The following is a 19,181-nucleotide window of genomic DNA, read 5'->3' on the forward strand; positions in this document are numbered from 1 at the left end:
GGGAAGGGTCGCCAGGGCCTGGGCAGAGCTACCCCCTCTCCCCGTTAATAAGTAAGGTCTCAGGGCGGTGGGCTCAGGGCCCTCCCCAGAAGTATGTGCCCCCTCCCCTGTGGGCCTCTGCGCGGAAAGCCCGCGGCTCCATGAGGAGAGCCCGAAGCCGAGTCCTTCAGCGCCAACGGCCCGCCAGGGCCCCCGGTGACGGTCGGAAGCGGCCAAGCCCCTTCCCCGGCGGCTGGCCCCACTGCTCAGGCGGCGCCCGCCCCAGGCTCCAGCTATGTTGTGCGGCGGGAGCTGGGAGCCGGAGGGTAACGCGTGAAGCTACAGGCCGCCCGGCCGGGGCTGCAGCGAAGTAGGCGCCGAGACAGGTCGGGTCAGCGCCTCCGCCCTCGCGAGCCGCTCCAAGCAACCCGGCGGTGCCCTTAGACGGTTACGCATGCGCCCCGCACCCTGCCTCCAGTAAACACAGCGGTCACGTGAGCTAGGCTGCGCGGCTCCGCTTGTCTCACGCACGCGGCGGGGGGGCGCGTACACGGGCACGCGGCGGTCGGCAGCGAGCGTCAGGCCGAGCGGGCGGGACCACCTGAGGCAAGGGGCAACGCGGGGGGTGGGCAGCTGAGCGCACCCCCCCCCCCTCAACGAGGAGCGAGCCGCGCGCGCGCCGCCGCCGCCGCCTCCTCCTCTTGCGCGGCCGCCGCCTCCTCCTCCTCCCGGACCTTGGCCGCGGGGCAGCGTTGGGCGGCGGAGCAAGGGTGAGTTACCGCCGCCGGGCACAGGGGCGAAAGGCCGTTGTGCGGCCGCGTCGGGCCCTGTCCGTTTTCATCCTCCGGGCCGGCTGGGCCCGAAGCAGCGGCGGGAAGGCGGCGCGGCCTGGCGCAGGGGCCTCTGCGGTGGCTGCCGTGGGCCTTCCTCCAATCCGGCGAGGCCTCCACCCGCCACCACGCTGGCACTGGCCGGGGGGGAGCCCGGGGCCGCCGAGCTAGAGTCGCCCCCTGCCCCTTTCTCGGGGGCGGCCCCGGGATATGCTGCCCGCCCCCACAGCACACAGGAGCCGGCGGCACCCGGCCCTGGCAACCCTCGGCCTTCTCCTGCCTTGTGGTTCTCCTACCTTCCATCCCCCTCCCCTCCCCTCCCCTCTCCCGGGCCTTCTCCTGCCCTGTGGTCTACCCCCTGTCCCGGACCTGCTGCCTTCCCCCCTCCGGGCCTTCCCTTGCCCTGGGCCTGCTGCCTTCCCCACTTCCCCGTCACTGACCTGGGTCTGCTACTTTGCTCTCACCCCTGTCCCCTGGGGCCTACTACACACACTTCCCCTGTGGCCTGTTGCTGACCTGGGCCTCCTATCCTTCCCTCATTCCTCCTTGCCCCGCCTCCTACACTCTCCTCCCCATCCCTCCACCCGCACTACTGACCTGGGCCTACTTTACACTCCTCCGTCCCCCCTCCCTGGGAGCATGCTAGTGACTTGGGCCTGCTGGACCCAGTCCTGCATCCGTTGCTGTACCTCCCCCTCCCAATACACACACACTGCACCAGCACCCATTACTTCCCCAGTACACACCATGCTGCCAATCTGGGCCCTGCTATACTGTTCCCCAGGACTAATTATTGTACCTTCGACTCCCCCATACACACATACTGATCTGAGTCCCTTCTCTAGCACCTGCCCCTACACCCACTGCTGATCCAAATCCTGCTGCAGTTATCTCTTGCCACACACATTCTTACTCCCCTCAATCCCAGATGAGTGATGATTGGACCTTCTGCAGCTCCTCTCACTCCCCACAGTACCTGCTCAACCATCCCTTGCTATTCTGCCCCCCCGCCACCTGACAAACAACCTCCAGTGACTCAGATCCTGCTGTTTGCCCCCTGACCTCCACTGATTTATTTCTCCCTACCATACTCCTAAACCTGACAATCTCTGCATTAAGCATCTTTCTACATCTTTTCTATTTCTTGTGGGGGTTACAAGTAAAAGAGATGAGGGAAAATAACCCACCTTTCCTGATAACGGAGTTTGTCAAAATGTAATACTCATTATGCATTATGGTAGCTCTTCTCAAATTAGCATAAGTACCATGCGTCCCTTCCTTACTGTCTGCAGTCTGAAAGATGCTGCGGACCATGGAGTGGGAGATTTGGATATGGAGGTGCTCTGTTTATGGGTAACTCTCATGAAGTGTTCTGTAGAATGAAAGCTGGAGAGGGTCAGCACATAATGCAATATTTATACAGAATAGAGTATTCAAAATTTAATTCTTGTACCTGCTTTCATGTATTTTATAAATAGATTATTTGATTTCTGGAGACTACAAGATTTGTTCTGTCTTTTGGTGGCTTTTAAAAATTAGTACTAATTCACCAAAACTAATAAAAATGTTTTTGGTGCAAATAGATTTTAAGGAGGGTAAACAAATACGTAACTCCTTTCAATTAAAATAGTAGATTTGCACTTGAATTGGTTTAATAGATGTATTAAACATACTAATACAATTATATTACGTAGTTAAGCATTTTATATATGGGATCAGTTTAAAATGTTAGGTTTTATATTTCTTGAAATAATTATTAAACTGTCCAATAAATGGATGAGGATGTTATGTTTTACATTTACTCATAATGGTATTCCCACAGCCATTTATGTCATCTCTCCGACATCCTTTTCTTGAGAAGCTGTAATTCTGTTTTCTGTACAAATGACTTTAGATACATTCTAAATCTGGAGTCAAAACCCACTCTATTTCTTAACAATCATTGCCATTTAGATTGGAAAAAAAAACGGGATGACTTCACCTATATGAGCTGTACCGTATTGCCCAGTCAGTTAACTTCTAGAGGTAATGAATAGTTCCAAGCTTAACCGGTGTAACCATATCAGTACGTGTAGGATATTGGGTAGGTTTAACATAGCACAGTCACTCGCTGGATTGTAACTTGTTGAATTACTGTCTGAAATAATCTTAATTGAAAACTTCTGTTTCAAAATATTTAGTTATAGCCTAGATCTATTATATCTATTACATTCCCTTTATTTCCTAATATTTTAATTCAAATTGGCATTGGCTTTATCATATAGACTGAAACTGACTTAGAATGTAAATAAAGGGTAAACTGTAGAACAGTCCAGTTTGGTGCCACATAGAATTATTTTAGCCCTGTTTTTAGTTTAAGTATGTGATGATATGGAAACTAATAAAAATATTCAATTTACAAACTATACTTAATCAAGGTGTGTCACTCGCCAGTAAAGAAAGAAATATGTGCTGGAGATACAAAACATGTATTAACTTGCGTTTGTGCATCTGGGAGAATTGATCTTATATATATGGGAAAGTTTTGGAAAGCAATAAGGTCATAAAACGTGTTGCATTGCAAAGCAGTTTGGATATGAGCCTACATTGTGAACTGACCACAAAACTAAAAAATAAAATAAAATTGGATAGCATGTAAAAGAGGTGTGGGATAATACCCCGGTTTAAATTGTACTAGCGAAACATCTTCATCATGCAGGGGGACTTAAGAGTTTTTGAAAATCCCAGTAGGTTGCATCTTCAGGTGTTTAAATATTTTTAAAAATCTGGCCGTAAGTATAGTTCATGGCAACTCTTTATCAGAATGGTGCTAAGTTGAAAGGAATTTCTGGGGCTGGATGGATTGATCTATTAGCACTAAAAAAATATGTACAGTTTGACATGTTATGACTAATACTTAGCATGTACAGTTTTTAAATGCTTCATAACAAGTTTTTGACAATTTGATCGGTGTAAAAATCAAGAAGAGAGAATAACTATTTAGTATGGTCAAGGCGTATGAGTAATACAATAAAAAAAATTATATATATATATAAAAAAAACTTTAGAATGGATGTAGTTGTACCTCTTCTTGCTGAAAAAAAGGGGAAAGAGGCATATTTTATTGAGTAGGGAATGGGTGGTGACGGGCTAATCTGTTCAAGGTGGAAAATTGCTGGTAGGATCTTGTAAATGGTTGTGAAAGATTTCACTTTTGTGAGTACAGTCTTTCTCCTTTCTGTCTTCCTCTCCAGCTCCTTATCATTTTTAAAAACATTATATCTCCCTTCTGACTGAGGCCTTTACCTAGTTCTGGTTTATTAACATAATTATCTTGGATCATGATTAGTGGATCTTTTTGTTAGATAAATACCCTAAAATACCTTTTTGACTGGTTAGGTGCTTCCTTTGAAGTACTGAGCAAGCTAGTGCTAAGGGGTCTGCTGTCCATCAGCGATGAAAGGCTGAATGTTCAAGATGGTCATATAAAGAATTCTATCTACTTTAATTAGGCTTAATTGACTTAATTATAGAGTCATAGAGATTAAGGTCAGAATGGACACGCATCACCTAGTCTGATCTCCTGTATATCACAGGCCACCAACGCTAGCCAGCTCCACATACTAAACCCAGCACCCAACAGCCAAAATTAAACCAAAGTATAGCATATAGAATACTAGACTATTATGTGCTACAGGAAGAACAGTCAGGATCAAGGTGCACCAAGGCCCCTGTAATGGCATGGCGATGAGTAAATGAGAGATACCAGGTAATCCCGGCAAGTGACCTGCACAAAAAGGCAAAACCCCTCCAAGATCACAGCCAATGTAACCTGGGGGATTTTCCAGGGGGGAAATTCCTTCTTGACCCAATGTATGGTGAACAATTAGACCCTGAGCAGGTGAGCCAGCAAGTACTTGATAGAGAATGCTTGGTGCTCACCTTAGATCACTGGCCCACCCCATCCAGTGCCCCAACTCCAGCTGTGACCACTTCAGATGCTTTAGGGGAAGGAAACAAAACAAACAAACAAAATCAGAATACACTGGGGGATAGATAGGGTGGGGGAAGGAATCCCTTCATCACTCCTGCAGGTGGATGGCTGAAGCATGAGCATTTTAGGATCATAAAACTGGGACATAGACTGGAAGTGAGCCCCTGGGGCTGCTGAGCGCTGCCTCCTCCCATTACAAGCAACTGTGTCATACAATAGCACTCATAAATTTGTCCAGTTCTTTCTTAAAACTAATTAAATTGTTTGCTCCCAAAATGTCTATTGGGAAACTGTCAGGCTGTTGACATTTCAACAGGTCTCTCATTAGCAGATGCTTCTGGTAGACTAGAAAGAAAGATAAGAGCAGGTTAGAAGAGTCAGAAAACAATCTGATGAAGAGTAAATTCCAGTAATACTTGATGCTAAAATAAGGATAATTTCCCAAAGCTGAAAACAATTGAGTCAAATCAGCATGGAATTTAATTAGAAAAAATGTGAATGGTAATTGGGAATCATTTTAAGAACACCTCACTAGATGCCCAAGAAGCCACAATTGAGGAAGAAGGTGCACGGGTTACAAAACTGATCTGGTTTAGAGGGAAAGTGAAGGCAGCTATAAAATAATAATATATAACAAATGGAAGAAAGGAGAAGATGATGATGATGAATATAAATCAGGTGTTAGGAATTGTAGAAAACTGATAAGTTCAGCAAAGGGACTCAAGGAGAAATCTATGGTCAGCAGAATTAAGGACAATAAGGAGTTTTCAAAATGTATTAGGAACACAAAGACTGCTAACAATGGTATTGGTCCAGTACTAGATGGAAATGGTAAAATTATAATGATGCAGAAAAGGCATTTCTGTATTGGGGGAGGGAACAGAAGATGTAGTCTTATCATATGGTGATACTCTTTCCATTCCATGGTATCTCTGGAGGATGCTAAACTGAAGTTAGACATTTTAAAATCAGCGGGTCAAGATAATTTGCATCTAATAGTTTTAAAAGAACTTGCTGAGGTGCATGTTGGACCATTAATGTTGATTTTCAATAAGTCTTGGAGCACTGAGGAAGTTCAGGAGACTGGAAGAAAGCTAATGTGCCAATTTTGTAATGGGATGATCCAAGTAGTTATAAGCCTGTGTGCCTGACACCAATCCCCAGCAAGATAATGGAGTGGCTGATACAGGACTCACCTAAGAAAGAATTAAAGGAAAATAATGTAATGAATGGAAATCAACATGGGTTTATTTGAAATAGATCCTGTCAAACTACTTGATATCTTTTTATTTTGAAATTGTAAGTTTGGCTGATAAAAGTAATAATCTTGATGTAATTTACTTAGACTTCAGTAAGGTATTTTACTTGGTACTGCATGACATCTTGGTTAAAAAACGTGAAACAATATGAAACTAATGCGGCATGCATTAAAGGGGTTAAAACAGGCTGGCTAACTGATAGATATCTTGCTGTAAATGGGGAATTGTCATGGAGTGGGTATGTTTCCAGTGGGGTCCTGCAGGATTGGCTTTTGGATCTGTACTGTTTAACATCTTTATCAATAACCTAGAAGAAAACATAAAATAGTTACTGATAAAGTTTTCAGATGACACATAAATGTGGAGTTTGGTAAATAATGAAGAGGATGGGTCACTAATTCAGAGTGATCTGGATTGCTTGGTAACATGGGCACAAGCAAACGGTATGCGTTTTTAATATGGCTAAATGTAAATGTATACATATGTAGGCAATGCTTACAGGACACGGAAGCATCTATCCTGGGAAGCAGTAACCGTAGAAAAAATTTTGGTGGTGTGTTAGACAGTCTGCTGAACATGAGCCCCTCACTATGACGCTCTGGCCAGAAGAGCTAATGTGATCCTGGGATGAATAAACGGGAATCTTGAGTAAGAGGAGAGGTCATTTTACCTTTGTATTTGACATTTTACCTTGTATTTGGTGTAACTACTGCTTGGAATAGTGTGTCCAGTTCTGGTGCCCATAATTCAAGAAGCATGTTGATAAATTGGAGAGGGTTCAGTGAAGACCCATGAGACCAATTAAAGGGTTAAAAAACATGCCTTACACTGATTGATACAAGGAGCTCAATATATTTAGCTTACCAAAGAGAAGGTTAAGGAGTGACATGATTATAGTCTAGAAGTACGTACACAGGGAACAAATATTTAATAATGGGCTCTTCAGTCTAGCAGAGAAAGGAATTAACACAATCCAGCGGCTAGAAGTAGAAACTAGACAAATTCAGACTCGCATACATTCTTAGTGGTGAGAACAGTTAACTGTTGGAACAATTTACCAAGGGTCATGGTATGCTCAAGGAATTATTTTGGGGAAGTTCTATGGTCTTTATTATACAGGACTTCAGACTAGATGATCACAGTTGTCCATTCTGGCCTTGGGATCTATGAATGAAAGTAAGGGACTGAGTGCCGGGCAAGCTTTTCCCAAGGCCAATGTGCCTTAGACCTGACCTACAACTATACTAGTATTGATGGGACTCTTTTGAGTAGAGACTTCTATTAGGCACATCTTTTTTATGGCTTTGTGATTGGAATAAAATTGAAGAACAGCTGGAAAGAGACCAAATTCAGCCATGTTTCCACCTAGCTTTGTATCTTTTTTTTTTTAAGACACTGCCAAGATAAATTTTATAACCTTAAAACTATTATCCTGTAGTTATGTACGAACTCAGATGCTCCTCAGAAATTGGTGGTCATACCAGATATCTTTTCCTTTGTGATGTGTATTAGTTGCTCTTGATTATTGGATTTGAGGCAGAGTGGTCCAGTGGATAAGGCACATTGGCCTGGGAGTCATGAGACCCGAGTGCTATTATCCGTTCTGCCACTAACATGCTGTGTGACCTCAAGCAAGTCACTTCACATCTCTATACCTCTGTTCCCCTTTGAATATTTGTTTCTCTTGTCTGTTTAGATTGTAAACACTGTGGGGCATAGACTAGAGGTGGGTAAACTACAGCCCACGGGCCATATCTGGCCCCCAGGACCATCCTGTCTGGCCCCTGAGATCCTGGCCGGGGAGGCTAGTCCTCGGCCCCTCCCCTGCTGTTCCCCCTCTCCCGCAGCCACACCGCCAGCGCTGTGGCCCGCCACTCCTATTGGGGAGTGCAGCTGGCTCCGGCTGGGTGGTGGGGCTGCGAGCTCCTGCTGCTCTGAACAGCATGGTAAGGGGACGGGGGGTCCCGGGGGGCAGTCAGGGAGCAGGGGGCGGTTGGATGGGATGGAGGTTCTTGTGGGGTGGTCAGGGGGGCGGGGAACAGGGCGGGTTGGGAGTGGAGTCCTGGGGGGCTTGTCGGGAGGTGGGGGTGTGTGGATAGAGGTTGGGGGGGCAGTCAGGGGATAGGGAGTGGGGGGGTTGCACAAGGGGGTGGGATCCCAGGTGGCAGTTAGGGTCAGGAGGTCCCGGGAGGGGGCGGTTAGGGGATGAGGAGTAAAGGGTGGTTGGATGGGGGTGGGAATCCTGAGGGGGCTGTCAGGGGTTGGGGAGTGGATAGGGGCCGGGGCAGTCAGGGGACAGGGAGCGGGGGGGTTGGGTTAGGGGGTGGAGTCCCGGGAGGTAGGTAGGGGGTCCCAGGAGGGGGGTCAGGGGACAAGGAGTGGGGGGGTTGGATGGGTTGGCAGTTCTGAGGGGGCAGTCAGAGGGTGGGAAGTGGGGGGTGGATAGGGGGTGGGGCCAGGCTGTTCCTTCCCAGCCTGGCCCTCTGTACAGTTTCGCAACCCTGATGTGGCCCTTGGACCAAAAAGTTTGCCCACCACGGCATAGACGCTTGCTGTGTGTCAGTACAGTGCCTGGTACAATTGGGCTTTCTCTCAGTTTGGGCCTCTAAGCACTATTGTAATACAAATAATAGCTTTTGGCTTAAAAATACAACCCACAATAACTTGAATCAGAGGAGTGTCAAACCCATACTATATTTTTGTTTGCTTTGATTATAAAAGGACAGGTGGTTTTAAAACTTATTTATTTCTACTGTCTCTCTCCTCTCTGAAGTGAAATTCCTTGGTGGATATGATTTAACCAAGGTCTCCCAGGTTGTCATCAATCTGTGGTGGCTCTGGACATTTAAAATCCTGCGGAGGAGAAAGAGGGAAGGTAATCTAAATTTAATATGATGAATGCTCCTTTCACTTGGGTTATTTAAGGTACGGTATTCAGCATAAGATTAAAAAGGATTTTTCTGTTTGAATGTAGTTTAATTTCATATCAGCTAGGATGGAGCTTTCCTCTTTTGCCTCCAAGTCTCACATTTTATTATAGTAGGGCTATATGCCATTTGATAACATTTTCTGGCCTTTATTGTAGCGTCTGCATATAGGGTCCAACTCATTTCCCATAATTGTGTACAGACTTTTTTTAAAACTTTGGTCATTGACCAGTCTCAAAGCCAACAAAGTCCTTGTTGAAGAGGCTGCATTGTTTCGTGTATGAGACTTAGGCCCTGGTCCTGCAAATGACTACATATGGGCACAGGGGTCTACCCCATCCAGTGATTGGGCCTTAGTACAATCATATACTCTACACAAAATATGCGCACTTGTTCCAACGGACCTCATTAACACTATTCAGAAAAATGTGTAAAAAGAATGGAACTAATTATACTTTATCCTTAATACATTAGACTTCCACAGCAGAAGACTTAATTGATTAGCGCAGCTAATACCATTGTCAACATTTAGCATTCTAATTAGGTTAAGTAAGGAACATTTTAAAACTCTGTAAATTTTGCTTTTTCCTTCAGTTTATGTTCTGCCAGATTCCATTATTCATAGCCTGAGTTAAATTTATATTATACTTTACATTTAAAAAAGTGAACTTGATTCTCTGTGTTCATCTGAGACCACTTGACTTAAAAGTTTGATTGGCTAATTTAAATTTAGGAATATAAAATGAGTGTTGTGAACTAATATATGCAGAGCAGTATCAGGTTAAAATAAAGATTTTAAGAAAGGTAAATTATAGTTAACATCAACTATAGTTATAGTTAATTATAACAGAAAAATATGAAACCCGATTTACATAATAAGCTAACAGTAAGTGGAAGTAGACTTCCAAAAAAAAAAAAAGAAAAAGAAAAAAGCAACTAAAGAATACATTTTAAGTTAAATGTATCCAAAGAAAATCCAAAATATGTAAACAGAAAGTATAATTCAAGACCAATAGTGTAATCTGAGGTGGACTGTTCTAATCTGTAACGTTCCTTTCAGACAAGCACATTTAGGAAGAATTTGTGTGGATACCACTTTCCTCTGATATTATACTTTTTTCCCCTCCTGCAAGGCTAGTTTGAAGGAGGAGACATTTGATATCTGAAATTCCTTTCTCTTGGAAATCATAATCATCGTAGACTACTTTTAATATAATTCTGGATGGATATCGTACAATATGAATCTCTGCCACACTGAATAATACCATAACAATATTTTAGTCAAGCACTCTTTGGGATACAGAGACATCAATTATGCTTATTTAGTGGGAGAAAAACATGAATTTTAAAAGCTGGAACATGGAAAAGGACAGGCTAAAGCAATGAGACAGCGACAACCTAGACAGATTTTAAGTTAGCTGAAACTGTGGAAGACTGAAAGAAAAGGAGTACTTGTGGCACCTTAGAGACTAGCAAATTTATTAGAGCATAAGCTTTCGTGAGCTACAGCTCACTTCATCGGATGCATTTGGTGGAAAAAACAGAGGAGAGATTTATATACACACACACAGAGAACATGAAACAATGGGTTTATCATACACACTGTAAGGAGATTTCAGAGTAGCAGCCGTGTTAGTCTGTATTCGCAAAAAGAAAAGGAGTACTTGTGGCACCTTAGAGACTAACAAATTTATTAGAGCATAAGCTTTCCAGAGAGATTGAAGTGTTCTCCAACTGGTTTTTGAATGTTATAATTCTTGACGTCTGATTTGTGTCCATTCATTCTGTTCCTCTGATATTCTTGTTAACGGCTGGAATTAGCCTACCTTGCTTGTCACCATGAAAGGTTTTCCTCCTTTCCCCGCCCTGCTGCTGGTGATGGCTTATCTTTAGTGATCACTCTCCTTACAGTGTGTATGATAAACCCATTGTTTCATGTTCTCTGTGTGTGTGTGTATATAAATCTCTCCTCTATTTTTTTTCCACCAAATGCATCCGATGAAGTGAGCTGTAGCTCACAAAAGCTTATGCTCTAATAAATTTGTTAGTCTCTAAGGTGCCACAAGTATTCCTTTTCTTTTTGTGAATACAGACTAACACGGCTGCTACTCTGAAACCTGTGGAAGACTGACAAGTTCCTACAATAAATATTTGTGATGTGGACTTAGAAATACATTTTTTCCTAAAGATAACGTAGAAATTAGAGTTGAAAATTAAAAAAATCAACAAAAAAACCCAGTGATGTTAAAAACAGCCATTAACCCCTAGGGGCAGAAAATTGCCTTGTTTAGAACAGAAGTGAAGAACAAGCTCCTAATTTTGCTAATGCATGGAATATAATCTCATTGGAAGGATGTTATAAGTAAATCAAAAAACTTACTCAAAGTTCATATTCCTTAGGTGCTGTGTGAAAGGTAACTTATACAGCTGATGTTTCTATATAATATTTGTACAGTATGGAATATAGATTCTGAAGGACACTGACAATGATAGATATACAGGTATGACATTTGAATCCCCACATGCCATAACAGCAGAAACATTTTTCTGAATTTCATGCAATGCTGTATAAATTATTGCAGAAAAGTTCAAACCTTCTATTACTGGAACAAATGACAGTGCGTCAGAGTTGAATCATATTTTCATGCTGTTTTTTTTTTCCAAGAGTATGACCTATAATCTTAATTGTTGATCTTGCTTTTGAGGATATAGGTTTTTAAATGTTAAGAGTATTCTGTGTGTGTTTTTGTTATAAATAGGATCTGTGGCTGAAGAACTTGATATAGAATTGTTCTCCAAAATAGAAGCTTTTGTTTATAAAAATTAAGACTAGCCTGGTGTTTGTGACCAGTTAGTGTTGTTGGCTGTAAACATGGCTTGTGTCCACACACATAATTAGTTCTTGTGGTAGCTAATCACGTTTAAATCCTTTTAAGAGGCCTAGACTGGCGCACAGTTCTTTAACGTAAATCCCACGATTGAATTTGTAGTCTGTTCAACTACATTAGTATTGGCAGCATTGTTAAAAAAAAAAAAAGATGGCAAACTGGACGCCCTACCCTAGACAATATGCCATTTAAAACTACTCCAAGTACAGTATGTTAACAATGGCCCGACTGTATTAGCAGTTACCATGTTGTGAACAACCATGTCACTTGACTGGTGCCAACAGCCATGGGGAAGCTTAGGGTATGTCTACACTACAAAATTAGGTCAAATTTATAGAAGTTGGTTTTTTAGAAATCATTTTTGTATAGTTGATTGTGTGTGTCCCCATACAAAATGCTCTAAGTGCATTAAGTGCATTAACTCGGCGGAGTGCTTCCACAGTACCGAGGCTAGCGTCAACTTCCGGAGCGTTGCACTATGGGTAGCTATCCCACAGTTCCCGCAGTCTCCTCCGCCGCCGAATTCTGGGTTGAGATCCCAATGCCTAATGGGGCAAAAACATTGTCGTGGGTGGTTCTGGGTACATGTTGTCAGGCCCTCCCTCCCTCCGTGAAAGCAACGGCAGACAATTGTTTTGCACCTTTTTTCCTGAGTTACTTGTGCAGACACGATACCACGGCAGACATGGAGCCCGCTCAGCTCACTGTCACCGTACGTCTCCTGGCCACTGTCAGATGCGGTACTGCATTGCTACACAGCAGCAACCCATTGCCTTGTGGCAGCAGACGGTGCAATAGGCCTGATAACCATCATCGTCATGTCCGAGGTGCTCCTGGCCACCTCGGTAAGGTCGATCAGGAGCGTCTGGGCAGACATGGGCGCAGGGACTAAAATAGGAGTGACTCGACCAGGTCATTCTCTTTAGTCCTGCTGGCAGTCCTATTGCACCGTCTTCTCGTGAGCAGGCAGGAGATGAGGATGGCTAGTAGTCCTATTGCACCATCTTCTGCCGAGCAGCCAGGAGATGAGGATGGCTAGCGGTCCTACTGCACCGTCTGCTGCCAGCCAAAGATGTAAAAGATAGATGGAGTGGATCAAAACAAGAAATACACCAGATTTGTTTTGTATTCATTTGCTCCCCCTTTCCCCCATGAAATCAACGGCCTACAATCGTTTCGGTGAGGTCTGTCAGGGGCACCTTGAAAAGTCTAATGGAGATTCAGTCCTGCCTGAAATACCGGGAGGAGGGACAGCTCAGTGGGTTGAGCATTGGCCTGCCAAACCAAACCAAGGGTTTTGAGTTCAATCCTTGAGGGGACCATTCTGTGTGACAATTGTTTTTGTTTCTTCTTGATGTAAAGCCACCCCCTTTGTTGATTTTAATTCCCTGTAAGCCATGTCGTCAGTTGCCCCTCCCTCCATCAGAGCAACGGCAGACAATCGTTCCATGCCTTTTTTCTGTGCAGATGCCATACCACGGCAATTATGGAGCCTGTTCAGATCACTTCGGCAATTAGGAGTACATTAAACACCACGCGCATTATCCAGCAGTATATGCAGCACCAGAACCTGGCAAAGCGAAACCAGGTGAGTAGGCGATGTCAGTGTGATGACGAGAGTGATGAGGACATGGACACAGACTTCTGTCAAAGCATGGGCCCTGTCAATGCGGGCATCATGGTGCTAATGGGGAAGGTTCATGCAGTGGAACAGCGATTCTGGGCCCTGGAAACAGACTGGTGGGACCACATAGTGTTGCAGGTCTGGGACGATTCCTAGTGGCTGCGAAACTTTCGCATGCGTAAGGGCACTTTCATGGAACTTTGCGACTTGCTTTTCCCTGCCCTGAGGCGCAAGAATACCAAGATGAGAGCAGCCCTCACAGTTGAGAAGCGAGTGGCAATAGCCCTGTGGAAGCTTGCAATGCCAGACAGCTATCGGTCAGTCGGGAATCAATTTGGAGTGAGCAAATCTACTGTGGGGGCTGCTGTGATGCAAGTAGCCAATGCAATCAAAGATCTGCTGATATCAAGGGTAGTGACCCTGGGAAATGTGCAGTCATAGTGGATGGCTTTGCTGCAATGAGATTCCCTAACTGTGGTGGTGCCATAGACGGAACCCATGTCCCCTATTTTGGCACTGGAGCACCAAGCCGGCGAGTACATAAACTGCAAGGGGTACTTTTCAATAGTGCTGCAAGCACTAGTGGATCACAAGGGACATTTCACCAATATCAACGTGGTACATGATGCCTTCAACTTCAGGAACTTTGTTCTGTTTCAGAAGCTGCAGGAAGGGACTTTCTTCCCAGACCAGAAAATAACCGTTCGGGATGTTGAAATGCCTATAGTTATCCTTGGGAACCCAGCCTGTCCCTTAATGCCAGGGCTCATGAAGCCATACACAGGCAGCCTGGACAGTAGTCAGGAGCAGTTCAACTATAGGCTGAGCAAGTGCAGAATGGTGGTAGAATGTGCATTTGGACGGTTAAAAGCACGCTGGCGCAGTTTACTGACTTGCAAAAAGAAAAGGAGTACCGGTGGCACCTTAGAGACTAACAAATTTATTAGAGCATAAGCTTTCGTGAGCTACAGCTCACTTCATTAGACTTCCGCAAAACCAGTATTTCCATTGTTATTGCTGCTTGCTGTGTGCTCCACAATATCTGTGAGACTAAGGGGGAGACGTTTATGGTGGGGTGGGAGGTTGAGGGAAATTGCCTGGCCATTGGTTACTCGCAGCCAGACACCAGGGCGGTTAGAAGAGCACAGGAGGCAACGGTGCGCATCAGAGAAGTTTTGAAAACCAGTTTGATTGGCCAGGCTACAGGGTGAAAGTTCTGTTCGTTTCTCCTTGATGAAACGTGTGCCCTCCTGCTCCCCTTGGTTCACTCTACATCCCTGTAAGCTAACCACCCTCCCCTCCTCCCTTCGATCACCGCTTGCAGAGGCAATAAAGTCGTTGCTTCACATTCATGCATTCTTTATTTATTCATCACACAAATAGGGGATAACTGCTAAGGTAGCCCGGGAGGGGTGGTGTAGGAGGGAAGGACAAGGCCACACAGCACTTTAAAAGTTTAAAACTTATTGAATGCCAGCCTTCTGCTGCTTGGGCAGTCCTCTGGGGTGGAGTGGCTGGGTGGCTGGAGTCCCCCCACCGCGTTCTTGGGCGTCTGGGTGAGGAGGCTATGGAACTTGGGGAGGAGGGTGGTTGGTTACACAGGGGCTGTAGTGGCGGTCTGTGCTCCTGCTGCCTTTCCTGCAGCTCAACCATACGCTGGAGCATATTAGTTTGATCCTCCAGCAGCCTCAGCATTGAATCCTGCCTCCTCTCATCACACTGCCGCCACCTTTCAGCTTCAGCCCTCTCTTCAGCCCGCCACCTCTCCTCCTGGTCATTTTGTGCTTTCCTGCACTCTGACATTGTCTGCCTCCACGCATTCGTCTGTGCTTTGTCACTGTGGGAGGACAGCATGAGCTCAGAGAACATTTCGTCACAAGTGGTTTTTTTTTTTCACCTTCTAATCTTCGCTAGCCTCTGGGAAGGAGTAGATCCTGTGATCCTTGAAACACGTGCAGCTGGTGGAGGAAAAAAAAGGGACAGTGGTATTTAAAAAGACACATTTTATAGAACAATGGGTACACTCTTTCACAGTAAACCTTGCTGTTAACATTACATACATAGCACGTGCTTTCATTACAGGGTTGCATTTTGTCTCCCCCCACCATGTGGCTAACAGCGGGGAACATTTCTGTTCAGCCACAAGCAAACAGCCCAGCAGGAACAGGCACCTCTGAATGTCCCCTTAATAAAATTCCCCTATTTCAACCAGGTGACCATGAATGATATCGCTCTCCTGAGGATAACACAGAGAGATAAAGAACGGATGTTGTTTGAACGCCAGCAAGCATACACTGCAATGTTTTGTTCTGCAATGATTCTCGACTACGTGCTTCTGGCCTGGCGTGGTAAAGTGTCTTACCAGGGTGGACGGAACAAGGCTGCCCTCCCCAGAAACCTTTTGCAAAGGCTTTGGGAGTACATCCAGGAGAGCTTTATGGAGATGTCCCTGGAGGATTTCCGCTCCATCCCCAGACACGTTAACAGACTTTTCCAGTAGCTGTACTGGCCGCGAATGTCAGGGAAAGTTAATCATTAAATACACTTGCTTTTAAACCATGTATACTATTTAAAAAGAGAGACTCACCAGAGGTCCTTTCTCCGCCTAGTGGGTCCGGGAGGCAGCCTGGGGTGGGTTCGGGAGTTACTGGCTCCAGGTCCAGAGTGAGAAACAGTTCCTGGCTGTCAGAAAACCGGTTTCTCCGCTTGCTTGCTGTGAGCTATCTACAACATCATCATCATCATCATCTTCGTCCTCAAAACCTGCTTCCGTGTTGCCTCCATCTCCTTTGAAGGAGACAGACAACACGGTTGGGGTAGTGGTGGCTGAACCCCCTAAAATGGCATGCAGCTCATCATAGAAGCAGCATGCTTTGGGCTCTGACCCGGAGAGGCCGTTTGCCTCTCTGGTTTTCTGGTAGGCTTGCCTCAGCTTCTTAAGTTTCACGCGGCATTGCTTCGGGTCCCTGTTATGGCCTCTGTCCTTCATGCCTTGGGAGATTTTGACACATGTTTTGGCATTTCGAAAACTGGAACGGAGTTCTGATAGCATGGATTCCTCTCCCCACACAGCGATCAGATCCTGTACCTCCTGTTTGGTCCATGCTGGAGTTCTTTTGTGATTCTGGGACCCCATCATGGTCACCTCTGCTGATGAGCTCTGCTCTCACCTGCAGCTTCCCACGCTGACCTAACAGGAAATGAAATTCAAAAGTTCGCCGGCCTTTTCCTGTCTGCCTGGCCAGTGCATCTGAGTTGAGAGTGCTGTCCAGAGCGGTAACAATGGAGCACTCCGGGATAGCTCCCGGAGGCCAATACCGTCTAATTGTATCCACAGTACCCCAAATTCAACCCGGCAAGGCCCATTTCAGTGCTAATCCCCTTGTTGGGAGTGGAGTAAAGAAATCGATTTTAAGAGCCCTTTAAATCGAAAAAAGGGCTTCGTTGTGTGGATGAGTGCAGGGTTAAATCGATTTAACGCTGCTAAATTCGACCTAAACTCCTAGTGTAGACTAGGGCTTAGAAAACTTCCCTAGTGTGGAAAAGGCATAGAGGAAGGATTTCAGCGTTGTAAGTGAATTCTAAACCCTTAACGCTTTTGAGCACCTTGTATCCGCACGCACACAACAGTTTGTAATAATGCATGAGCATTTCTGTTGCAGTTACACCTTCAGGGCAGATTTCAGAACCATTATGTCCTGTATCTGTTGCTCTGTATCTCTTCAGTTCTAATACTGTATGAAAAGGGCTGTATTACAGGAGCAACATATTCATTAGTTTTCGAAGCAGAGTTCCACGATGCTATACTCCCAATTATTTTCTTATTTTGAGCTATTGGAGCTTTTTTAGTTTTATGCATACAATATTTGTTTTATAAGGTGCTGTGTGGATACAATCATAAGGCTTTTTCTTATTTTAAAAATACTTTAATAGAATGGCTATGCTGTGTAAAATGATAAAATATAGGCTCTTTTCTAGACTGCAAAAGGCTTATTTAAACAGCTCACATTTTAAAAATATTTTAGTATAGCGCCTCTCCAGTTGTTTTGCTACTTCCTCAAATGCCTGTTTTGAGGCCTCTGCTGGGGAATTGGAACAGCAATAGGGAATGCTAAAAGTGGACTAATGCAGCATTGTTTAATGCTAACCAGGATGGTTAGTGTAGACACACCAATTTAACAAATCAGTGTTGTGTAATTTAAGTAGACAAGACTTCTATATCTGGTTATAACACAGATTTTTTTTTTTTAATTGTAGGGCTGGTATTGCCTAATTCTTTCTGAGTACCTGGTTTGGCTGGCTTTTCTTATTCCCAGCTCTCTGTCAGTAATACATCCAGAGTGCATTGTGTTTGTGCTGCTTTGTGTGCGTGTCCTCTGGGTTCTCCTTCCTCTGCTGAGGCACTATGGGATAACTGCCCAGATTTTCCCAGACTGCAAAGAAAAAAGCAGGGATTGTGGTAGGTATGGACTCAGAGTAGATCGACAGCGTTATATTATGGGGAAAAAGCAGGTTTTTTGGACACATTCCACATTGTATGTGTGTCAGATTAAAGAATTATGAATTTGTTACAAAAACATGGTTGAATTTGTTGTGGCGTTGATCCTTAACTGTGAATATAGCTAAGTACTGCAGTGCTGATCATTCTAAAATAAATGTTCAATGTGCTTAACTATTGCTGTAAGCAGGATTAAGTACTGGGTTGAGCAGCTGCTTTCTGTCAAGGGTTGCTGGAATGGAGGGCTAGGAAAGAGCTAAGGCTCCAGATCCACACAGTCTTGTTCCCCCACCTTCATTAAAAAATGTAATCTCTGATCCTGGCTATGAGGTGAAGAGAGAACAAGAGAGGATATGCATCTTCTTCCCTTTTCCAAAAGCCTCAACTACTTTCTAGCTGCCAAAACCTAAAGTCTCCCAAAACCTTATTCTCTGCCAACATGCGAACTTTCCGCTACTCAGCTATTGTACATAGTAGCTTTCACTGTATCCCTGTCTACCTATACAATGCAGTTATCTGTCTTTGGTCCAAAAACATGGAGCATACTGACAATATGACAACAATATAAAAGTAAAATTATATTAACTGTTCATTTAAAATATTTAATTAAATATTTACTCCACATTTTTATTAATTACTAAATCTACAACAGAATTTCCAATTTGTCATACAGAAGTATTACAGAAACCAGGACAAGTCTTGTCACATAATATAGGTGCAGCTTACTAGTAGAGTACACTGGGGCTTGTTTATACAACATAGCAACTTAAAGTTAATAATAGTGAAATCAGTGACACAGTTCTCACTGACTTAAGTGGGGCCAGAATTTTACCTGAAGAGCTTTTGTTTGTAGTGTACTGTTGAACATAATAGGTGAAATATCTGAGGTAAGCTTTTTTATATCTTAAAAATATGGCTGTGAACACTTCCATGGTAGCTTTTTGCATGGACTAGAATGTAGTTCTTCTCCCTCCAGTTTTGGGCCCAAACTTGTTAGCTGCTGATCTCCCTCTAGTCTGTTGTTTTCAGTGAGAGTTGAGGATAATCAGATCTTTAGTTTTCAAGGTGAAGAGATGTTTCTTCAAGACAGTTGGCCCAGATTTGGTTGGTCTTGATTTTTTCCCTTATTTGATTGAGGTCCAGCTAGACTTTTTTAAAGAGAATGTTTCAATTCACTGTATGTGTATATAAATGCCAGTACTG

At 44.3% G+C, this 19,181-nt stretch overlaps 1 protein-coding gene across 6 annotated transcripts in view; it reads left to right on the forward strand.

The window, feature by feature from the left end:
• The first annotated feature begins 480 nt into the window (after window positions 1-480).
• PHF3 (PHD finger protein 3) overlaps window positions 481-19,181 on the forward strand; it is a 78,642-nt gene continuing 59,941 nt past the window's right edge. For 2 of the 6 annotated variants that reach the window (XM_043510420.1, XM_043510424.1), the window contains exon 1: window positions 493-749. The gene's annotated coding sequence lies outside the window, so the exon portion shown is untranslated. Of the gene's footprint in view, window positions 750-19,181 lie in introns of all 6 variants that reach the window. The other 4 variants (XM_038394048.2, XM_038394057.2, XM_043510421.1 and 1 more) reach the window with 4 other exon arrangements.

Source organism: Dermochelys coriacea, chromosome 3 (assembly GCF_009764565.3).
Source record: "Dermochelys coriacea isolate rDerCor1 chromosome 3, rDerCor1.pri.v4, whole genome shotgun sequence".
In the NCBI taxonomy this organism is placed as follows: Eukaryota; Metazoa; Chordata; order Testudines; family Dermochelyidae; genus Dermochelys; species Dermochelys coriacea.